The sequence below is a fragment of the Phyllostomus discolor genome, chromosome 13 (genome assembly GCF_004126475.2).
Source record: "Phyllostomus discolor isolate MPI-MPIP mPhyDis1 chromosome 13, mPhyDis1.pri.v3, whole genome shotgun sequence".
NCBI lineage: Eukaryota > Metazoa > Chordata > Mammalia > Chiroptera > Phyllostomidae > Phyllostomus > Phyllostomus discolor.
Genome location: NC_040915.2, coordinates 52,182,499 through 52,204,745, shown reverse-complemented (window position 1 = coordinate 52,204,745; position 22,247 = coordinate 52,182,499). Strand labels below are relative to the sequence as shown.

The following is a 22,247-nucleotide window of genomic DNA, read 5'->3' as shown; positions in this document are numbered from 1 at the left end:
GAGAAATCAGATGGCCCACAGCTTCCGTGGGGAGTAAAACGAGTCTGCGACTCACTCGATTTCTGGACAGAGCCAGCGCAGGGCTGGAGGAGAGACATCAAGGAGGGGAAACTACAGCTGGTCACGGAGGGCTTCCTGACAGAGGGGGCTTTTGCTCTGGGCCCTGAAGCCTGGGTAGATCTGCCCGGCATGCAATGAATGGGGATGTGACCGGCAGAGGGAGCTTGAGAACCAAGGGGCATGGCCAGCAAGAGCAGGGGAAGCTTATAAGAGGGTGGAGGCAAAAAGGGGGATAAACGAGGAGCATGTGTGGGGGCTGGAGTGCGACTGGGGAGGAACCCCAGCTCGTGTGTCTTCCAAGAAGTCACTTTGCCTCCCTGGGCCCCGTTTTCCCCATCTGCTCAAGGGAGTCACAGCGGTTTTCCCACAGGCTTGTGGGTGAAATGCGCCTGAGTGTGTGGAGTGCTCGGGGGAGCTTGGCTGAGCCCTTTAGAACTGGGTGGGCAGGGCTCAGGCCCCCGCCAGCCATCCTGGCCCCACAGCAGCTGTTTGGGGCCCTGGGAGCCCCCACCATTGTGCAGAGGGCACAGGGGACAAAGGCCGGAGAGGTCAGGGGGTAAGGCCGAGGCCGGCGGTGCACAGGCGTCTGGGGATGGGGACGTAATGACACGAAACTTAATGGCCTGGAGTCTGTGGGGAAGGGGCCTCCTTTGGAGGAGGAGGAGGGCGGTGCAGCCACCAGCTGTCTCCTCCACAGATCGGCTGCCCCGGCAGGGTCAGCTGCCCCACGGGGTCCAGGCCTGAGCTTGGCACTGGGTAGGCAGAGGTGGCAGGGCGTCCCAGCCAAATTCAGTCCCCAGGCCTGATGTGGGGGCTTGGCCCTGCCCCCAGCATCTGAATAACCGCAGCCTCATCATCTGTCAGATGAGCCAGGGATGCACTCTGGAGGGCAGCTGCGAGGCTTGGCAGTCACCGATAGCAAGTGGGCAGTAAACAGGAACTGCTATTTTCGCTCTTTATTCATCCGATCACTCAAAGAGATTCAGTGCTCCCCGCCAGGCTCCCTGCCAGGTGCCGGGGACGCGAAGATGAACAAGGCCAGTTGCCTTGAAAGGTGGCAAGGCCCCCAACAAACACATCGCAGTGCAGCGGGTTAGTTGCCACAATACAGGAATTCACAGCCTGCGGGCGCTGTGCCAGGCTCTGGGGGACGGCCGTGAGCAAGCCAGACTGGGGTCCCCAGCCTCTCGGAGCACAGGAATCAGAGGCCAGAATTACTGCTTCCAGCTAATAGCCAGGGATGGCTCCCTGGAGGTGGGGGCTTCTGTCCACACACCTTTGCCTGTTACGGGAGTCACAGGACTCTGGTGGCATCCGCCTTGTGCCAAGCTGAGCTTCTGGCTTTGGCATTGTGTTCTCTCCCTCAATTCTTACATGGTTCTGGGCTGTAACTGAAGAAACTGAGGCTCAGTGCAGTGAGGCAACAGCCCGGGGCCGTGGGGCAGGCCAACCCAGCCCCCTTCCTTATCCACGCAGGCTTTCATCCGTTCCCTGTCTTGCGAGGGCTCGGGGCTGGGTGAGGCTGTCACGTGAGACTCCTTGGGCCGTAGCTGAGAGGATCCAGTTCTGGGCCAGCTGTTGCCTTAATAAGCTACACGACCTTGAGCAGGTCACCCCCCAACGCCAGCTGGGCCTCAGCTGCGTCCTCTGGAAAATGTCAAGGATGGCAAATCCATCGCAGGCCTGTCTTGCTTTGCACTGCTGTGCCCTTGGCAGACATTGCCAATCAATTGCTGCCCTCTTCCCCCGCTGAGTTCTTCCCCTGACCTTGGGTTCTTTCCAGGGCTTTGGGCAGGCAGCACGAATCAATCAGCAGGGTTCTTTCCAGGGCTCTGGCCAGGCAGCACCAATCTATGAGCTGGAACCCGCTTGCCTGCCTGGTCTGGAAGAACTCGGAAGTCCCTCTGGCCCTTTTCCGTGTGGTTCAGAGGACCAGGGTGCCCGAGTGAGGGATTCTGGAGTATCTTCTCGGAGGAGGTGGGGTGTTCTGCAGCCACAAGAGCTGTGGGGGTGTGAGGGTCTGTTACCTTCCTTCCTCTCCCGGAGGGACCTGTGTCCCCACCCCTGCCGCCCAGCCCGTGCCCAGCCCGTGCTCGGTGTGATTGCTCCGGGCAGATCCCGGATGCTTTCAGTCTGGACGATAATGGCAGCGTTTATCGAGCTCTTCCTGAGAGCTGGGACCTTCGCGGCCGCCCTCTCATCCATCATCCTGCAGAATCCCCTCAGCACGCCTCTCGGCTCCCCTAGGAGGAATCCTTAGCCCATTTTCCAGATGAGGCAAATGAGGCTCAGAGTGACCAAGGAGAGTAAGGTCACGCACGTGCCGAGTGGCTGGCTGAGTGACATTCACACCCAGGTCTCGGAGTCCACGGCCTGGAGCAGGGCTGGTCAGGACGTGAAGGAGGTCTCATTCAAGACGGGTTGACTTCTGACAGGCGGAGGTGGGCCTTCTAGGTGGAGGGAACAGCATGAGAAGCACCTCGGGGGCAGATAGATAAGAATATTTAGGTTGAGGGACCAGTGTGTGGCTGGACATGGCTGGAATGTGGAGAGAAAGGGGCCGTAGAGGGAGCCGGGGCTGGCCGTGGCACTTGGACTTTGCCCTCCTGTGGCAGGGAACTGTGGCAGCTCTCGGAGTAGATGAACAACCCAGCAGGGCCTGTATCCGACATCCCCATGAACCCAGGGAGAGGTCCGCTGGTGCTCAGGACCACCTCTGGTCTCCCGGAAGATTTAGCCTAGAACAGTGGTTGGCACACAGTAGGCAGGCATCCGAGAAGTGTTTGTTGAAAGAATAAGTGAAGGCTTGCCAGACCGAAATGCTCCCGAGCTCCCGTGGGTCCAGCTGCGAGGAGGAGAGGCCCGAGTTCCCCTCTTTCTGGGAGAAGCTGAACTCGGGGTTGGGGTTGGAGCCTGGGCGGGTACCCGGGGCCAGGGTCTCCCTCCCAGCACCGCGGTCCCCGCCGCCTCTCCCCAAGACCCATCCTAGACTTTCCAAGGGACGTCCCCGCCCCCCTGCCACTCCTGGCCGGCAGCCTCGACCCGGTGCTTGGGGGAATAAAAGATGAAGGTTCATGACCATTTTTTAACTCAATAAAGGGAGAGACAAGCTGCAGGCTGCAGGCCGAAGATATAATTAGTTCGCAGCAGTGGCGCTTTCTTGATTTAGCTTCTGAGAGAACAAGACAAGGATGTTATACCCAATTAGCAGTAACATCCAGTCGGAGGCTCAATAGGTGAGATAACAAGCTATTTTTATGACTTTTCTTTCCCAGCCTGGAGGGGGCGCGGGGTGGGAGGGGGTATCCGAGTCTTCTCTCTTTTCATCGGGGAACAATTATTAGCAATCGGCAGGATTTCCCAAAGGCAAATGATGCATTCTCGAACCCAAACAAGCAAGGATCCCGGGGTGGCAGGCTGGCATATTGAGCCCAGGACTAGTGGAAGCCGTGCGGGCGCCTCGGCCCCATTCCGGAAGCCCTCCAGCGAGGCTCCCACGCATGCAGAGAGCCCTTGCGGCGTGCTCTGTACCTGCCTTGACTTCCCTCCCTGCTCCCAGGAGGCAGAGGGGCCGGTTCCCCCCCGGGGATGAGGAAGGAGCCAGTTCTGGCCCGTGGCAGCTCTTCCTGGCACCACCCTAGGTCTTTTCTGCCAACTGGGCCAGAGATTCTGGCTGCCCAGCCTTGAACCTGCCATTGCACTCTGCCCGCTGGACCCCCGTATTGGCTCGCACTGCCCGGCCACCCTCCCGCCTGTCCTGGGCCCCAGACCCAGTCTCTGGCAGGGTCTTGGAGGTAGTAGTGATTAGGTCCTCTCTGTCCACCCTCATCACCCTCTGTGCCAGGGCATCCGGCACCGGCCAAGTCTCCGCTGGACAGGGGAGCCCTGCCAAGCCCCGCCCCAGCTGCCTGGCCACGCTCCGACTCCTGGCGAGGGCTAGGGGATGCCCAGAGAGATGGCTGGCATGGCTGGCGTGATACCCCGTCAGCCAGGCCCCACGCCGCGAGCAGGTTCCTGGGCCTCTGCCCATCCCGGGGCATCGAGCCCCACCCTGCCCCGAGTTCCGTCTCCCTGTCAGTGTGGAGCCCCGCGCGTGTGGCTCTGACAACTGACAAACCCAGCCATGCAAAGTGGGAGTTTAATTGCAAACAGTTTTTATGGATCATGGGCCCATCTGTGCCACCATATGCAAAAGGGAAAAAAAAAACCATTTAAAAAAATATCTCCCTGCCCCACCCCCCAAACTGACTCCAAAAGAAACAGTTGCCAAGATTTCTCTGGCTGTCGCCAGGCACAGAGCTGGGACTTGTCCTGGGGGGCTTCCTGTGGGGTGGGCCTGGCAGTCGGGGGGCCAGGTGGGGCAGGGCTGAGAGGCCCCCCTGGAGCCCGCCTGCTGAGAGGGGGCGACGGCCTCCGCCAACTGCCGGCAGTTCCTGGGCCCCCCTGGGTTCTCTCTGGGCTCCGGGCCTTGGCACAGGCCGCGCAGCTGTTCCAGTACTCGCCGTCCTTTCCCGGCCACCTCGCTGCCGCTGTCTGCGCGGCCTCTAGGGTGGCGCTTGGCATGGAGTGGGCATCGTGTAGTGTTGACGGCAATGTGAGAAGGAGTGTGTCTGGGGGCCCGCAGACGAGCCACCTCCTCTGCCGTCTCTAGCCCCGGACATGGACCCCAGGCGGGGTCTGAGATAGTCAGTGGCTGCCTTGATTCGCTTCCCTGCCTCCAAGAGGCATCCGGAGGCTGGGCCAGTTCCCCTCCGGGCTGCCCAGGCTCACAGACTCCCTATTCCCAGTGGTCCCCTCCGCCATGGTGCCCGGCTCCGAAGGTGGGCCCCACCCGAGGGCCGGGCCGCGGCAGCACGGGCTTCCACCTGGGCTCCGGGTGGGCCGGTCATCGGGGTTCCGAAAGGCCTCCCCTCTGCGGTGGCCTGCCAGCGTTCGATCGCCATGCCATCTTACCCCGGCGACTTCAGGCCACCATTTCTTCCCCTCTGTGCCTCAGTTTCTTCCTCTGTGAAATGGGGATAAGTTGATGGGACACTGTGTGTGAAGGTCTGTCATTTCTCTTTCCCTTGGGAGGGTCTTTGCTTTGTTCACTGATGTCTCCCCAGCATCCTAACCAGGACACGTGATGTTCCGTGGAGCGAGTGAGTGAGTGAGTGAGTGAATGCGTGAATGCACGCACCCGTGGGTGAGGGGTTTGAAGGTGTCCAGGGAGCAAATGAGACGTGGGCTTTTGGCTTGCCTGAAATTCAGGGTTTTTATACCCCTTTTTACTGAAGTCTAGAAACCACTGAGCCGCCTGTCGGGCTTGTGAACTGTGTTCTGATGAGGGAAACTGAGGCTCAGAAAGGTCGAGGGACTCTCCCAAGGTCACGAAGCCGGAAAGAGGCTGGAACTGGGACTGGAACCCAGATCCTATGACTCCAGCTGGCCAGATCCCTGCCCCTCACGTTATAGGTGAGGAAGGTTAGGCCCAGAGTAGGGAGGGGACTTGGCCAAGGTCACACAGCAAGGGAACAGCAGCCAGCATTTGTGGGGTCCTTCTTACCCCTGTTACAAGACGAGGAAACAGGCCCTCCAGCCTCAGAGCCAGGCCAGCCAAGTCCGCTGTTCTTCCTTCCTTCCGCTCCCTCCCTCTTCCCTAAGCCTGTGCCTGGGATCGCTGTACCCATGCGTTTCCCCATCAGCTTCACAAGCCAGCAGCTCCGAGTGTGCCAGCAGCTGGGCCCCATGCTGGAGGTCCCTGGACCCAAGACCCCAGGGCCTGCTACTTGGTACGGCCCTCCCGCAACAGGTAGCTGGCAGAAGCGGGACCCCAGCGACCCGGGCAGGCGGGGGCTGGCCAGGCCCCTGGCAGGAGGAGCCCAGGCCAGGCACCAGCAGCCCGCTCCCCTCCCGGCGGTGATCACCAGCTCCCGTTGTAATCATTAAAACTATTAGAAGGGAACGTTCGCTTGAAGCAAATGTCAGGCGTCGAGCTGTGCTTTGTAAACGCTCACAATTAATGCCAATCAGGCCCGGAAAAAAGCCGGCCTGGAATCCTGTCTGTTTCGTCTCGTTTGTCAGCTGGTGCCGCTTCATGTTGCACATTTTCATACAATTGCTATAAACATAAAAGGGAAACTCCACAGTGTTCCCGGGCGCCCGGATGGTGCGCGCCGACTTAATTACTTGGTGTTCTGCTGTTCACTTGGCCGCCCTGAGCGGGTGGGAGGGAGAGAGGCAGCCTGTGTGTGGCAGGGCACGGTTCCCCTGGGGGTCAGCCAGGGGGGTGGGTCTGGCTCCAGGCCTGGGTCCCCTGCCCCACGCACCCTGGCCCACGGAGCTGAGGATGTCTGTGAAACAAGAATGAAGTGCTAAAATGTTTGCAAAATCCTCAAGGAGGAAGAGGGGATCTGAATCCATTAGACTTGGCTTCACATGCCTAGTCTGTTTCCTAGAATAATCCCACCTCCTGCACAGCAGACACGGCACCCCTTGCCCGCTGGGCCTCAGTTTCGCCATCTGTGAGTTGGGAGTAAGAGCCCAGTGGGCAGGAGGTAAGCTGGCGGGGGCCGGGCTCTGGGCTCAGGGCATCAGCAGCAGGCTTGTTCTCATTTGGCTGTTGCACAGGCTCTTCAAGGATCGACAGGGAAGGTGGGGCCTGGAGTCCCACTTCCAGAAGTGGTAGAGCCAGGATCTGGGCCTGCGTTGCTGGGCTCCCGAGGCCATGACCGTGGTGCCACCCTGCCGGGCCCTCCCTCTCTACCCAGGCAGGGTAGCCGTAGGGTTGAAATGAGACGAGGGAGCTGAAAGTCACAGCACACAGTAGGTGTTTCATGAACAGGCCAGCTGACAGGCCAGGGGCAGTAGGGGGCTCAGGCCCTGGCTAGAGGGTCAGCACCAACACACAGGGACCTTGCTGGGTGGGGAGTGGAGGGTGGAGGGCTCTACAAGGGATGCCATTCCCCCTCCCTCCCCAGGGAAGTGCTAAGGAGGGAGACGCTGAGAGCAAGGCTGGCCAAACCCTGGGCCACTCCTGCCCGCCACCCTTGCCCCCGGTGCCTGTAATCTGGCTCTGAGGTGCTGGGTGCTGACCGCACGCCAGGCCCCACACCACCTACCTGAGGCTTCAACATCCCAGAAAGCTGGGCATGTTACTATCATTGTCTCCATTGTACAGATGAGAAAACCGAGGTCCAAACTGACCTCAGGTTACACAGCTGGGGTCGGGGGTGGGGGAAGCTGGAGTCATTCATGTCAGGTTCATGCACTCCAAGGTCTTTTTCGTGGCTTCCCGGCCTCCTCCCCATCGTGGCCTGGCTGTGGCCCCGCCGCTCCCCGGGAACCCTCCCCAAGGCCCTGCTGAGCTCTCTGGCTCTCTGCGGACGGGTGTTCTGGAGGCCAGGCCGGCTCTGCAGGGACACACCAGCCTTTGTGTGGGCTCGGGCCGGGCGGGGCAGCCATCGGGGTGGGGAGAGGGCGGTGCAGCCGCACAGGCCGGGGATAAATGCTCAGAGCCAGGAATAGAGGCCCCTTTGTGTGGTGCTCACTGGGGGAGGGGGTGCTGCCAGCTGCTACCCTGTGTGACCGGGGAGGTCTGAGCCCTCCGCAGAGGTCTGCTGCCACCCCTAGGGGACTGGCCAGGAGCCTGTCATCTCCCCTGCGGCTTCCTTCCACCATTATTTGCCTTCCTCTCATTTCCCTGGGGGCCTCTGGCTCCTATGGAGCCACTGGAAGCCGTTCACCGGGTTTGCTGTGGGCCTACTATGTGCCACCACTGGGCCAGACACTCCACCACCCTGCAGGTAAAGGGCAGTAGTCCCACGTGACACATGAAGACACTGAGGCTCAGAGAGGACACACGACTTGCCATACTCCCACAGCTGGCCATGGGCCCAGGATCTGTGCCTTGCCGGTCTGGGGGCCCCAGGACCCAGAGCTGCAACTCGAGGTGCCCACCCCATTGCCTGGATGGTCTCAAGAAGGCTGCAGGCTGTGTCTGCCCCCTGGGTGGGTACCACATGGCCATCCCATCCCTCTGTGCTGCTCAGGCCCTGGACTAGCGGCTGCTGCAGCTTTAGCGGGGACCCTGCCCAAGAAACCCTCTCTGACCCTCAATGCCTTGGCCTAAAAGTGGGAATGAAACAGAGTCCAGCATGGGGGAGGTGCTGGGGGCACCGGTAAAGCATGAGCTCCATGCCTGCTCCGCACACGCAGGCTGCGCAACGTGGCTTGCCTTCCCAGCATCCCCACCGTGTCCTGGGAGAGGCGAGAGGACAAGCCGAGGCAGTGGGTGGGTGACAGGGACGTGGGGGAACTCTTAGGAGCAAGAGCACATGGCAAGGGTTGTCTCACGGGTCCCTGCCGCAGCCCCGTCCCACAGGTCAGCAGACTGAAGCTCGGGTAACTGAAGTGACTGGTCCAGGGCCCCCGGGCCCCAAGGAGCCAGGAGCAAGGAAAGGTAGCTTCCTGGAGCCCCGCCCTTCATCTCTTCCTAACCCCCTCCTGGCCCATAGGCAGCTGCCCACTGTGGAGGCTGACCGAGTCCCTTTGTGAGGCAGCCCTGTGGGAGGCCACAGGAAGTCCCCAAAGGCTGCTGGGCTTTTCACAGCATTTTCCTGCCACCTGGGACCAGCTCCCACTCAGCAGGCCATTCCCTCCTCTGGGCCTTTGCTCACACAGGGGCCTTCCCCAGCAGCGCCTCCACTGGCCCCGTCCCCAGCGCACTCATGTGTGTGTACACGCATGTACACACACACACACACACACACATGCACATCTTGCCTCTTCCCTAAATACCCCCTGTCTAGTTGAGGCTTGGAGTCCCCTGCCTGGGCCTTGCACCCTACTCATGCTACCAGAGCCCTAAGCCTTTCCATCTCTCACCCAGCTCTTCAGTGTGGTGCATAGTAGGTCTTCAGTGAAGTCTGAAACAGACACAGCCCTGCCCTTCGGGGACCTAGTCCCTGCCTAGCAGGACGAACATATAAACAGGTCATTGGCAAGGCTGCATTTCTGGGATGGGGGTCAAGTGCAGGACACCTGAGGAGCAGGGAGCTCCCGCCCTGGACGTCCCTACTCTGCAGAAGGGAATGAACGCTTCCAAGCCCCTACTATCATCTCGTTTTAACCTTCCCAAGACAAGGCGGGTTTACAGATGGGACAGGAGACTCGGGGAGGCAGGTGCCCGCTGAGGCCCCACCGAGGCTCCGCCCATCTGACCCCAAAGCCTGCGCCCTTCCTCAGGGCAGGGAACTCAGGTGCCCATGGGGCCAACCAGGTGGCACAGCGAACAAAGCAGCTGCCATTGAGCCTCGTGGGAACGTGGACTCAGTGGTTCCAGAGCAGCCAGTTTTGGTTTGCTTTCAAGACAAATCAGACAATGAGAATTTTGGGTGGAATTTTTGTTGCTGCTTTTCTTTTCTTTGTAGTGTTGGCAACCGCGTCCCAGTTTTTTATGTTTATGTTTATTTTATGATTTTTTTTTAACCACAGCAAACAGGGGAAGAAAAGATATCTGTGGGGAAGATTTGCCCCCTTCAAGCACGTGGGACCGTCTGGGTGGAAGGCATGTGTGGGGTCCCGGGATGTCTCACCCTCCCTGTCCTCAGCCAGCCAGAGCCCCCAGAACCCAGAGGCAGCTCGAGACACCCCCAGACACCGCCTTCACCGCCAGAGGCAGGAGGCAGGGCCCAAGCCCCACGAGGGCACCACCCAAATAGCTATAATCAGCAGCCTCGCCAAGACTTCAAACTCACCCAATTATCCTGTGAGGGAAAAAAAACACAAAATGAAAACAAATTAACATGTTTGCATAGAAGCTGCTGCAGCAACACAGCCGTGCGCACGCACATGCTGGCGCGTGCCCCGGGGAGGCTTGAGACTCCGTCACCGCCCTCCCCAGGCCTGGCGCCCACCTGGCAGTGCTGGGCGAGGTGTGCCAGGCCGTGCCCACCGCCGGGGGCCAAAACGTGCACTAGGGCCAGCGACTAGACTGTCCCCAAACCTGACTGGGTCTTGTCTCAGTCTACCGGCTTTCAGGTTTGTTTGTTTTTTTAAATTTAATAAACACATCAAATTCATTATGTGCCAAAATTCAGCCTCATTAATCTGAGCCCCTTTCATCGGATGGGAAACTGAAAGCACAGAGAGGTTAATTGACCTGCCTAAGGCTGCACAGCTGGTGAGTGGAAGAGCTGGGGTTTGAACCCAGATGGGCCAGCTCCAGAGTCCTTCTCTGCAGCTCCCTCCTGCCTGTGGATGACGTGCCCAGACCTCAGCCTGAGGCCCTTCCCAAGCCCCAGCTCCTCCAGCCTGTGCCCATCCTTCTCCGGCACACCCCCACCCTGCCCTGCACTCGCGCTCACGCTGAGGGGCTGTGGGCGGGCGGTCATGATCACAGAGCCGGACGGATCTGTGTTCAAATGCCTGCCACCTCAGTCCCTTCCTGGATGGCCTCGGGCAAGTGGCTGCTCCTCTGTGCCTCAGTTTCCCTCCTGGAAGATTGGGCACTGCCCTTGCCCCCAGGAGCATGCAGCCAAGGGGCTCAGATGGCTCAGATTCTCTCTCTTCTGGGAAGCTGCTCCCCCTAGGAATGACCCCCTCTTCTCTGGGCTTCTTCAAACCTCTGCCTGACCCGAGGTCAGGGTCGCTGTGTATGTGCCTAATCATCTCTGCTGTGTCCGTGTCTTCCCTGGCCCCACAGCCTGGCACGCAGCAGGTGTCAGACCAGCCTTGGCAAGTGGAGCCATCCCTTTCCCCACTCTCACCTGGGCATACCTGGGGCTTGTCCCTGGGCTGGAAGGAGTCGGGTTTTAGTTCTTGAAACTCAAGGGTCCTCGGGCCAGGGCTGCAGACGCCTCCCAGGCCCCTTCCCCCTACTCTGCAGGACCCCTGACAAGTCTTTTCACCTCTGTAAGCCCCTTGCAGCCATCTCTGGCCCATGCTGGTGAAAGCTGAGGGTGGACACTGCTGGCACTGCGGGCACCCGGTGGGCAGTGGATTATAAGGAGCTGGGGGGCAACAGCGAGAGTAGCCACTGCCGCTGAGCGATGGACTGCAGTCGGTGCGCACCTCATCTGGCTCAGCCCTGGTTGTGGCCAGGGGACAAGGGTACAGCTCCTAGCCCCATTTTTCAAACAGAGAAGCTGAGGCCCCAAGGGAATTTCTTAAGAGGGTCCTGGTGTTCAGCAGCAGAGCTGGGTTGGAACCCAGCCGTGCTGGGTCTGGGTGCTGGGTTTGGCCCCTTCTGGATGCTCTTGAGAAGGCTGAGGCGGGTAAGGCAGGCAGTGCCTTGAGGATCGGAGAGTGAGGACCGGTCACAGGGTGAGGTCCTGGTGGGGGTGGTCGAGGGCTGACTTCACTGACCTCAGGGTGACCCTTTAGGCATCAGCCTCTTGGCCTACAGTTGTACGGACCACTCAGGGCCAGGCTGGTGCCTGGGAGAGCTGGCACAGCGCCCACCCCAGGAGTGTCCAGTCTTTGAGGACACTGGCTGCCCACTTGGTGTCCCGCCTTCCCTCAGCATGGCCCGGCCACAGGCTTGAGAGTCCCAGAGACCCGGCTCCACATCTGGACCCTGCCACGTGGCCTTGGACGAAGCCTTGCGCTCTCTGAGCCTCTGCTCCCCCTGCAGAACGGGAGCCGAGGGTAAGCCTGCGCCTCTCAGGATGCGCTCAAGGCCAAGGTGTGGTGTCCTGCATGTGGCCGCTGCTATTGGAAATGGCCCCTGCCCAGACCTCCTGAGTGGCTCTTCCTCTCCCTCAGAAGCTTCCCAGCCCTTGAGCTGCCAGGACACAGCTGGGGGTGGGGCTTGCCTCGCCTCCCAGGCCATGCCAGAGGGGAGGCTTGTGCCTACTGAGTGCCAGCCCTGTGCCTCTGCCCGCTCACTGCTGTGCTGATGGACACTCACTCGGTTCTCTGGGGTCCAGGTGTTACAGGTGTGTAGAGGGGTTTGTCGGGTGGAGGTGGCAAAGTGTGCAGTGAAATGCGGAGGAAGAGACCTCACGGCAGGTGACCAGAGAGGAGAGGAGACCCATGAGCCCGGACCGTGCAAGGAGTGGGTGAGAAAGAGAGGCCCCAGTGCACCCCTCTGTTCAGTGTGGATTGATGGAGCGGGTTCTGCGTACCTGGCCTTGGAGCAGAAAAAGACTAGAGAGGCAGGTGTCTGTGAGGCCCAGCTCGACTGCCTCACGGCTGTGCGCCCAGGGGCCAGCTACTCGGTCTCTCTGGACGGGCAGCCTCCCACAGGCTGTGGGGACGGCTGCAGCCAGAAGGCACTCAGCAGTAGCTGGTTGCGGCCTGGGAACTGCACACTCAGAGGATGGACTCTGCCCCTCACCCTGGGGGGTGGGGTCAGAGCCAGTTCCATTGGCCGAGCAGCGTGATTGGCAGGGGCGTGGCTCCTTCTCGCCTACCCTTCGGAGGCTCAGAGAGCAAAAGCCAGGGGTTGGTGGCGTGCAAGAAGCCGGGAGAAGATTCTTTTTTGTCCCCCTTTACAAAAGTAGTATCCATTTTTTCGTACTTGGAAAGGGCAAGTCGGATGCAGAAACAGTCAGCCCTCACCCCACTGCCCCGAGCGGAGCGCTTGGTCTCCCGATGGGGACGCTCTGCCCAGGGGTCGGGCACTCGGGTAGTGCCTCACTTTACCTCGCGTCAGTGACCGTCAGGGTCAGGCAGGGCTCCTAGGAGTGACTTGCTGCATGGACGTGGCCAAGACTGGGACCTGGCCCCAGGGACTGGCCAGCTCCATGCTAAGCCTGCCCTGGGCGCCGCAGCCATCGGCATGTTCTGGGCTGGGCTTCCGGGCGCCACCTGCCCGCCCGGCAGCCCATTGTCTGGCGGGCGGGGGGTGCCGCGCAGCCGCCGCTCCGCACACATCTGATCCCGTCTCCTCCACATCAGATCATTTGTAACCGTCACCAGGCAGTCGGGCCCGTCGCTGATTCAATCTCGGCTTTGTGCTGTCACAGCCGTTTTTCTGCGCTGGGCTGATTTTGAAAAGAGGCCCCTCTTCTGGGCCCGCTTTTTATACATGGGGGAGGGGCAGGGATCTTTACGTGTACGCATGTGTGTGTCCTCACGTGTGTCCGTCCCCCCCACACACACGTGCACGTGCACAGACACATTAGTCTCTGCCTCTCGTCCCTGAGAGGAGGATTTGGAAGGTGGTCCGTGGGTAGGGGCCCTGGGCTGCTCTCCCAATCCCCATCCTCTACCGCCTGCACACCCTGAGCGCCTGCTGTATTCAGACACAGCAGGGTGTGTGCAGTAGAGAAGACAGATGCTAAATCATTCATCAGTGAGATAATGGTAATGACTGTGAAGGAACTACAATGGGGATGGGATAGTGGTCAGGCCGGAGGGTTGCTGACTTAGAGGGAGTGATCAAGGAGGGCCTCATGGAGGAGGTGATGTTTGTGTCGAGGCATGAAAGAGGAGATGGAGTTGGCACAGAGAGTTTTAGCGTTACCCAGTCTGAACTAAGATGTCCTGTCAGTGTAAAATCCACCCCAGATTTCTAAGACTCAGTATAAAAAAAGGAATGTAAAATATCTTTTATTTTATTTTATTTACTTTTTAGAGAGGGGGAAGGAAGGGAGAAAGAGAGGGGGAGAAACATTGATCAGTTGCCTTTTGCGTGCCCCGGACTGGGGACCTGGCCCGCAACCCAGGCATGCGCCCTGACTGGGAATCGAACCAGCGACCCTTTGGTCTATAGGCCAGCATTCAATCCACTGAGCCACACCAGCCAGGTCAGAATGTAAAATGTCTTATTAGTACATTTTGAGTATTGGTTACATGGTAACGTGTTACTGTTTTGGATATACTAGATTAAATAAAATTATTAAACATAATTTCTCTGGTGGGTACTAGAAACTTTATTTTTATTGGAGAGCGTTGTGGTAGAACAGTTAGGCAGAAGTAAAACTGCAGATGCAAAGGCCCTGGGGCAAGAGCAAAGTTGACCAGTTGGAGGACCAAAGAAGGGCCTGCGCAGCTGGGCAGGGTGCCCGAGGGGAGAGGGGCAGTGCGGGCCAGTGCGGGGAGGGAGGGAGCAGAGGTTCATGCAGGGCCTTGGAGGATGTCATTAGGAATGCAGCGGGAGTCACTAGGGGAGTTGTGAGTGGAGAAGGCAGTCAGCTCGCGAGGAGAAGCTCAGCCTGGCGCTCCCCGCAGGCAGGTAAGGTGTGTAGGGGCCGTGGAGGCTGGGAGGTGACCGGGCGTATGGTTGCCACAGGGGTCTGTGGTGGAAGTCGCTGGCAGGACCTGCTGGACCGCTGGCTGGAGTGGCTCTGCCCCCCAACCTGAAGCTCCCTGCTTCCCTTGGCTCTGGATTTCGCAGCCTGGGCCTTCCTGTCCTGCCTTGCTCCCCACCCATCTCCACCTTCCCTGGCCGAGGCCCCCGCTCCCTGTCCCGTCAGTGAATTTACCACACACCCTAGCACCCTCTTCTCTGGGTGGCCGGTGGCTAAATCCCTCTTAAAAAGTTAACAAACAACCAGCAAGTGATGCTTGTCCACCACAGAGAAATCAGAGACACAGAGAAGCACAGAGGAGAAAAATCAGACTCCCCAGAGATAAAGTCACAGGGGTTGGACCCCCGTGGTCTGGGCTCCATGCCCCAGGGCTAAAATCAGGGTGCCTTGTGATCAGATGACCTGGTCAGAGCTCCTCAACCAAGGGGGATTAGAGACACTGCACCCCCTGAGCCTAGCTCCCAGCAAAGGGCAGAAGTTGGAGACCTGCCCCTTGGCCCTCGAGTAGCTTTGGCGCTGTCGTGGGCTGGAGCACCGGGTTCTGTTCCCACCCCTGCCCCGAGGCTCTGCTGGTTTCTGCGCCAGCCCCCAAACATCTGTTGAACTTGGCTTCAGGCCAGAAGTCCGGACCAGCGTTCACCAGCTACTTTACCCACCACTCCCCCCACTTCCCCAGCCACACCCACCCCTCTGAGCTCCCGGGCTGTTCCGTGCTGGGGGCGGTCTTCCTGCCTTCCTCCTTGCCCCTTGCCCTCAGGCCTGCCTCCTCTACTGGGCCCTTCTGCCCCTTCCACTGCTGGCTTGCAGCCCTGGACAGCCCCTTCCCCACTCTGGCTTCTGTTTCCTCGTGGGTACCGCGACCACAGTAATCGTCTCCTCCTCCTGGGGGGTGGGGCGGGTTAAATCAGGTGACGTCTGTGAAGTGCTGAGCCCATGGGGAACACTAGAAATAAAAACTAGCTTCTGTTATTGCTCTTATTATTAGATTTTTCTCCTTCCCTGTTGCTGACTGAACGCTGACTGGTGGTGCAGGAGCCTGGAGGAGGGCAGGGAGGGGGAACAGGCCAGAGGGTGGCTGGGAGCACCCGGCCCCTCCCATCTCCACAAGGGGTCTTAACTTGTGCCCTTTATCCTGTTGTCCGGAGTTACTAGTAACTCTCTCTGTCCCTTTGGCCTCTGCTTATATGCTGCTCCTCCAGGGAGGTTCCATGACCTCCTCCAAAACCACTCGGTTGAGGCCTCTCCTCGGAGCCTCCCCAGCCCCTGTTGCAGCATCTAGCACGGATGGAGGATGGCGTCGGGTGCTGACTCCCAGCCTCAGCCCCATCCCTCTGATGGATAGGGACGGTGAGACTTGGTAGCGCTGTGATTAGAGAGCTGAGGCCTGAACTAGGAGAGGGGACGCCTTGAATGACTTGCACAGTTGCTCCTGCCCCGAACTTCCCACCTTGGAGGTGGAAGCAGGGAGGGGTCCGTGATTTGGGGGCTTTGCTCCCCCAACTAGGGCTTCCTGAAGGCCCATTTGCATGACAGTGAGCCCCCCATTCACTCCCCAGGTGCTGCTTCTCAGGGGGCTCCAGCTCTGAGACTGGGCCAGCCAGGTCCATAGCCAGCGGCAACAAGGCCCTGTCACCCCATCCCCAGAGGGGGTAGCTTTGAGCCTTCATATGAGCCCCCCCACCCCCGACCCTGCACCTACCCATCTCTCCACACACACCTTCTCCTGACCTCTCCCGGCCCCAGACCAGCACTTGTCCACAGTAAGAGGTTCACTGCACCTTGAGGTTGGGCCCTTCGCCCCTGTCCTCTCCGGGCTGGTGTTGCCGCCTGGCCTCGCACACAGGGGCTCTCGGCGGCTACTCACCGACGAGGTAGCTTCCCCAGCAGTTCAGAGCTGCTTCAAGTTCTCCACATACACCAGTTTCTTTCAGGTCCTCATATGCTTGCCTGTGCATGGGACTCCCCGCCCCCACCTTCTTCCCGTAGCTACTTCCTGCCTGCCTATCTGTAGGTGGTCATCACCAACCATACTAATAATGTCTTCCTCTTAGGGAGGCACAACTATGATCCTGGCACTTTAATTGTATTAATTCATGGTAAGGGATGAACTCCTTTCTCCGATGAGGAAATGGAGACTCAGAGAGGCGGGGGTATCTGCCCAAGGCCACGGAATTAAGGGGTAAAGCTGGGATTTAGGAAAGAGATAAAGCTCAGGCATCTGGCCCCAAAGCCCGGGACACAATACTGGCGCCCTTACAAGGCGGCAGGGCTGTGTTTTCATCCTGACACCCCTAGAATAGGAAAGGGGGGCCCATTAGGGCTTGTTACTCTGCCTTGTAGTTGTCCCTCTGACCCCACCCCCCCTCTCCCTGTGGGGATCTGCCATTGCCTCAGCATCTACCACAGGCCCTGGCGCACAGTAGGTGCTTCATTTGTCCCGTCCTTCCCTTCCAGAGGTAGGAGTGCTGTCGGGGGCCGATGCAGCGTGGTTAGTTCCCATGGAGACTGACGTCACTACGCTCCCAGAGTCGTCCCCTCCTTCCTCCAGGGCCCTAGCGCTGGGCGCTGGCCGTGGTGCTGAAGGGCCCCGAACGGCAGCCCCCTCCCCGACGGCAGCCCTGGGTGCCGGTGGGACACTTGTCCTGACTCTCCGGGCCACCCACCCTTCCTTCTGGAGACGGGTTGCCGAGGGCCTACTATGCGCAGGCACTGGTCAGAGCACCGTGAGCCCAGGGAGGAGGGGTCACGCAGGGAACCCCACCCATCCGGTTATTCATCAGCTGTCTATGAAGTACCTCGTGCGTCTCTGAGAAACCCTTGAGGAACCTGGGCTTCAGCTGAATGTAGACCGAAGGGGCCGAGACGTGGAAAGGACCTGCGGGCAGAAGAGACTGCGTGCGGGCAAAGGCCGGCAGGTGTGGCGGTGAGCGGATGTCCGCCTGCAGACCCCACCGCCTGCCGTCCAGAATTCAGCGCTGTTGGTTCACTTTTTGTCCTTTTGTACTTTTTGAGGATGAATGTGGCAGTCATCTAGGGGAGGCGAGGCCTCCAGCTGGAGAGGGCGATGCCCCCCACCCCCACCCTGAAAAAAAAAAAAGAAAGTGAAAATCCCCTTCTGCTGCTGCTGCTGCCGCGGCCCAAACGGCAGTGGGAAATAATCACTTTTCACAGGCCCCTTATCCGCAGCCAGGCCAGCGCACCGGTTTAATCAGCGGTGCCAGTGTGACTCGAAGATTCCGGGGCTTGAGAGATCAGGAGAGGGGTTAAAGAAAATTACCCTCGCCTCCTCCATGCTAATGTAATCTCTAACCAGATCTGCCTAGCTGCAGCTCAAATTGCTTTTTAGATTAACATTTAATTATTAACAGGGTCCCCTGGAAGGCCTCGGGCTTGGAACAGGGGTGGGGGAGGGCTTCTCCTCCAGCTGCCTCACAGAGAGACAGAATTGGGGGGAGAGGGGGGAGGGGAGAGCGGGGTCAGGAAGGGAGCAAGAAGGAGACGGCAGGAAAGGAGAAGGACAAGGGAGGCAGATGGACTACGAGATGGGGGTAGAGGCAGGGGAGGAAGAGACACACACAGTTCATCCTCTGGTTGTGGGGAAGGGACTGTGCGCCCAGATTCTCTGTGGCTTCCGGGGCAAAGGTCCCTCTGCCCTTCTGTTCTGGCCAAGGGCAGGCAAATCCTGCCCCTCGATGCTTTCAGAGGTTACATGCTGGCCCAGCTCGTGGTCGGTCGTAGGGACCAGCCCAGAAAAGCAACCCCCCGCAGGGCTGCAGAGCCAGGGCCTGACCCCAGCTCTCCCAGGCTCCCGTCCAGTCCTGACTCCCCTCCCTGAGCCCTGGGCCTCCTGCCACCCCGTCACAGCCTTCCCTGCGTGTGGGGACCGGCTCTGTGGCCAGGCTGGGGTGAAGGGGAATGAGGCTTCAAGGACAGCGAGGGGGCTGGAGAGAGAGCTGGGGGAGGGATCCTGCCCCCTCCCACGAAGGCTGTAGGGTCTGGGAAGAGCAGGTGTCTCCTTTGCAGGTTTTCAGGGAACTCGGGGTCCGAACGGTCTGCTCACCGCTTTACACAGCTGCTGGGTGTCTGCAGCTTCCTGCCTCGTCCCTGCTCAAGGTTCTAAACACCCGAAAGATGGACTGCATCTAGAACCCCCTCTGTGTGCCCATGAGCCAAAGATCTAACTCTGGGTCTTGCATGATTGGGTCTTGCATGTCTTATACTGGATTGTGTGTGGAAACCAAATTGTAACATCCCCTCCTCCAAGCTGGAAGGCCCTCATACCATCAAAGGCCATTCCCCATTAAGATTCCATGAGGGAAATGGAGACTGAGGCGCCGTGAGAGACAGGTCTCAAGGTCGCTCAGTCATTCAGAACCCCAGCGCTGGCCACTGACTGGCAGGTGGCGCCCTGGGGCCTCTGAGGCCAGCCTCTCTCTCTGAGTTTCTGTTCTCATTGGATGCTGGGGAGGGCCTGGCATGACCTTCCCCTCCAAGCCACAGCCCATCTTGGGCCTTGAGTGGAGCCACAGGGGCCCCAGTGGGCAATGCCGGGGAGGAAGGGAGGACAGGGACCGGATGGGGAGTGATCCTTGGCCTTCCTGGGACCACAGCCTCACCGTGCTGCGGAGCCCAAGTACGGACATGCTGCCCGGCTCCAGGGCCGGCCCGGCCTGGCGAGGGGCGGGCTGCTGATCTGTCGGGCGCGCCAGGGAAAGATCTGCCACCTGCCACTTCCAGGAGATATTGGCAGCTGAGGGAGAGGCCAAGAAAGTCCATTTTTTAAAGATCTTATTTATTTATTTTTTAGAGAGAGGAGAAGGGAGGGAGAGAGAGGGGGAGAGAAACGTTGATCTGAGAGAGAAACATGAATCGGTTGCCTCTCGCATGCGCCCCGACCAGGGACCGAACCTGCCACCTAGGCGTGTGCTGGGGACCAGGAAGCAAACCGGTGGCCTTTCCCCTTGCAGAACGATGCCCAGCCAGCTGAGCCACACTGGTCAGGGTGGCAAGTCCACTTTTACTGGGCTCGATTTGGGAGTGGGGGGCCAGTTCTGGCTGGATGCTCCCTTTTGCCGGGACACTCTTTGATTTTCCTTCTCCCAGCTTCCTGTCTCATCCTGACTCTATATTCTAAATCTCTCAAGGACGGATTGCATCCGGAACCCCCTTTGTGTGCCTGGCACAGGGCTGGCCCCCAAAAGATGCTCGGGGAGTGTTTGCTGCCTGCCTGAATGAATGAATGAATGAATGAGTAAATGACAGCCACTTAAAGAGGCAGAGCCTAGGCTTTCTCCATGTCAAGTATTGCTCTGCCCGGCACGTTGCCTCTGGGAATGTCCTCTGCTTATGGGGTGAGTGGCCCTCCCGGCCCTCCTCTCACCTCCTCCCTCTCTGTGATTCCAGTCCCTCCGAGAGTAGAACCAAGTCGATTTGGGCATTGGGAAGCAGCAGGCCTTTGCTCCTGCTCCTTCCTGCTCAGCTGGCTGGGAACTAGGGGCTGACGAGCCCCTCACCACCATGGAGCCAGGGGTAGGGGCTGCGCAGGGATGTGGGGCCAAGGATGCAGGCTCTGATGGCCGTGACACCCTGCTCTCTGCCACCTCAAAGCTGTGTGAGCTTGTGCCGATGACTCCCCCTCTTTGGGACCATTTCCCAATCTGTAAAGTGGGGCCCAAAACAGAAGCCCCCACAGAGGCGGCAGGCGAGGAGGCCGCGGGGAGGGCTAACAGAGGAGGCACGTGGGGCGCGGTGCAGGGAGCGGGCAGTAAACACTCACTGCTATTATTAGTGCTCGTGCCGGTGTTGTCATTTTCGAGTCCCCCCCCCTCCTGCTGGCCGGGGGGTGGTCCCTGAAGCACCCCTGCAGCCAGGCAGGCAGGGAGAAATGACAAAAGGCAGGCAGGGCCAAGGCCCCCAATTCCCTGCTCTTTTAATGAAAATAAAGACAGCCTTTACACATCCTCCTCCTATGCATTGTTCTGCCAAGGCAAGCGGCGCAGACTTAATACCTCCCTGGACTTGGAAAGTTCCTTCCATTCTCTCCCCTCCCCTGTCACATTTCCTTTATCTAAATCCTTAGCTATGAAAGGGCATATCGACAACTGGGGGCGTTATCTGGTGCAGGGGACCTTTTCCTAGGGGTGCCTCCACGATAAGGCGTCTTATCAGCCCCCACGTCAGGGCTGGTGCCAAAGCAGTCTAATCATTGAGGCTTGTGACATTTTCCCCGCCCCCCACCCTTTTTTTATTATTAAAGTCACAAAAGACCTTGGGCTTATAAACAGACCGATTTGCAGATCAAGTTTCAAAATGAGCAGTGCTCCCACGATGGTCCACAGCTGGGGGAGGCGTGAGTCCGGGTGGGGGCTCTGCGGGGCTGGCTTTCTGCAGATGGGAAGATCGTGCAGGTTTCGGGCGCCTGCCCCAGTCCTGTCCCCCAGCTTGCTGTGTGACCTTGTGCAGGGTGCTTGACTTCTCTGGGCTTCAGGCCTTCATCTGACAATAACCCATTCTTTGGTTCAGCCATTCATTCAACACCTGCTCATTAAATGGTTACTCTTTGCCAGGCCCTGGGAGAAGGAAAGAAGACATGGTCCTTGCCCCCTGAGAAACTCAAGAGTCTCGTGGCAATAGACATGAAAATTGGAACTTGATTTTTTTTTAAGATTTTATTTCTTTTTAGAGAGGGGAGGGAGGGAGAAAGAGATGGTGAGAAACATCAGTGTGCAATTGCCTCTTGTGCGCTCCCCACCAGGGACCCAGCCCACAACACAGGCATGTGCCCTAGACCGAGGACCCAGCAACCCTTTGGTTCACGGGCCGGCACTCGATCCACTGAGCCACACCAGCCATGGCAAACTGGCAGTTACACCTCGGTGTGATTAGGACTGTGAGGGGGGATACCAGAGAAGGGGCGCCGGAGTCGGGGTGGCAGTGCTGTGGGCAGAGGCGCAGCACAGGCGGAGGTCTGGCGGTGTGAGGCAGCCAGGCTGGGAGGGAGGGAGGGGAGACGAGGGAGGCAGGTCACGGGTCCTTGCAGGCCAGGCAGGGAGGGTCGGGCTGGACTCCGAGGCCAGAAGAAAGTGCTAGGACCAGGGACACGGATCTGAGTCTGGTTTGTAGATAATGGGGGTGACACAGAAGGTGGAGGGGGTGGTCCACTCCTGCGTGCATGGCTGGTCCCTGCCTACCGCCCGCACTGGACCCCCACCTGCCCCAGCCACAGGGCAGGTGGTTCCTGGGAGAATGGGCAGTGAGTTAGGGGGACAGAAGAAATCCTCCCTCTCCAAGCGGCCACCGCCTCTTGGGCCGCAGGGCACTGCCTGCTGAGCCTCCAGAAGCTAGGGACCATCCAGGCAGCTGTATCGGACCTCTGGGCTGGGGCCTCCAGGGAATCCTCTGTGGTCCCAAGGTGGGGCAGATGACCTCTCAGTTCCCAGGACCACCTGGGCACCCACCATCACAGCACCCTGAAATCTGGAGCCCACGTGGAGGGCAGGCAAGGGTGTCTGGAGAGGCCCCAGGATGGGCAGCCTGCCCTCCCTGCTAGCAACGGCAGTCCCCAGCCTGCCCCTTTCAGCTGCAAAGCATGCTGGGATACATGGCCCCTGGGGCCTTGTGAGGTGGGGGCTGGAAAAGGGCTGGGCTTCTGGGCCCCTGGCACCCCAGAAAAGACCAGAGGTGAGGCGGAGCTCCAGAGACGGGGCTCCAGAGACAGGGCTGGGCACAGGCAGGACCCTGGAGGAGAATGGCCTGCATGGGGTCACGGAGCCGGTTTGTAAGAGGGGCCATAGCTTCCCCAGGGTCGCACAGCGGGCACTGGCTCTGGGAGGTTCCAGGCTTCCGGCCCAGGTTTCCCCAGCTCACGAGGCCGTGGCCTCCCTCTTCTCTGGCCCAGTGCTGCCCTGGGCTGTGGGCCACGGCGTAGCCCAGGGGTGAGCGGACAGGCAC

The 22,247-nt window shown here is 59.5% G+C and overlaps 1 protein-coding gene across 2 annotated transcripts in view; it reads left to right on the top strand.

Annotated features, from left to right (window-relative positions):
• The window catches only part of FAM222A (family with sequence similarity 222 member A), a 47,172-nt gene that overhangs the window by 5,742 nt on the left and 19,183 nt on the right, over positions 1 to 22,247 (top strand). The window lies entirely within an intron of this gene.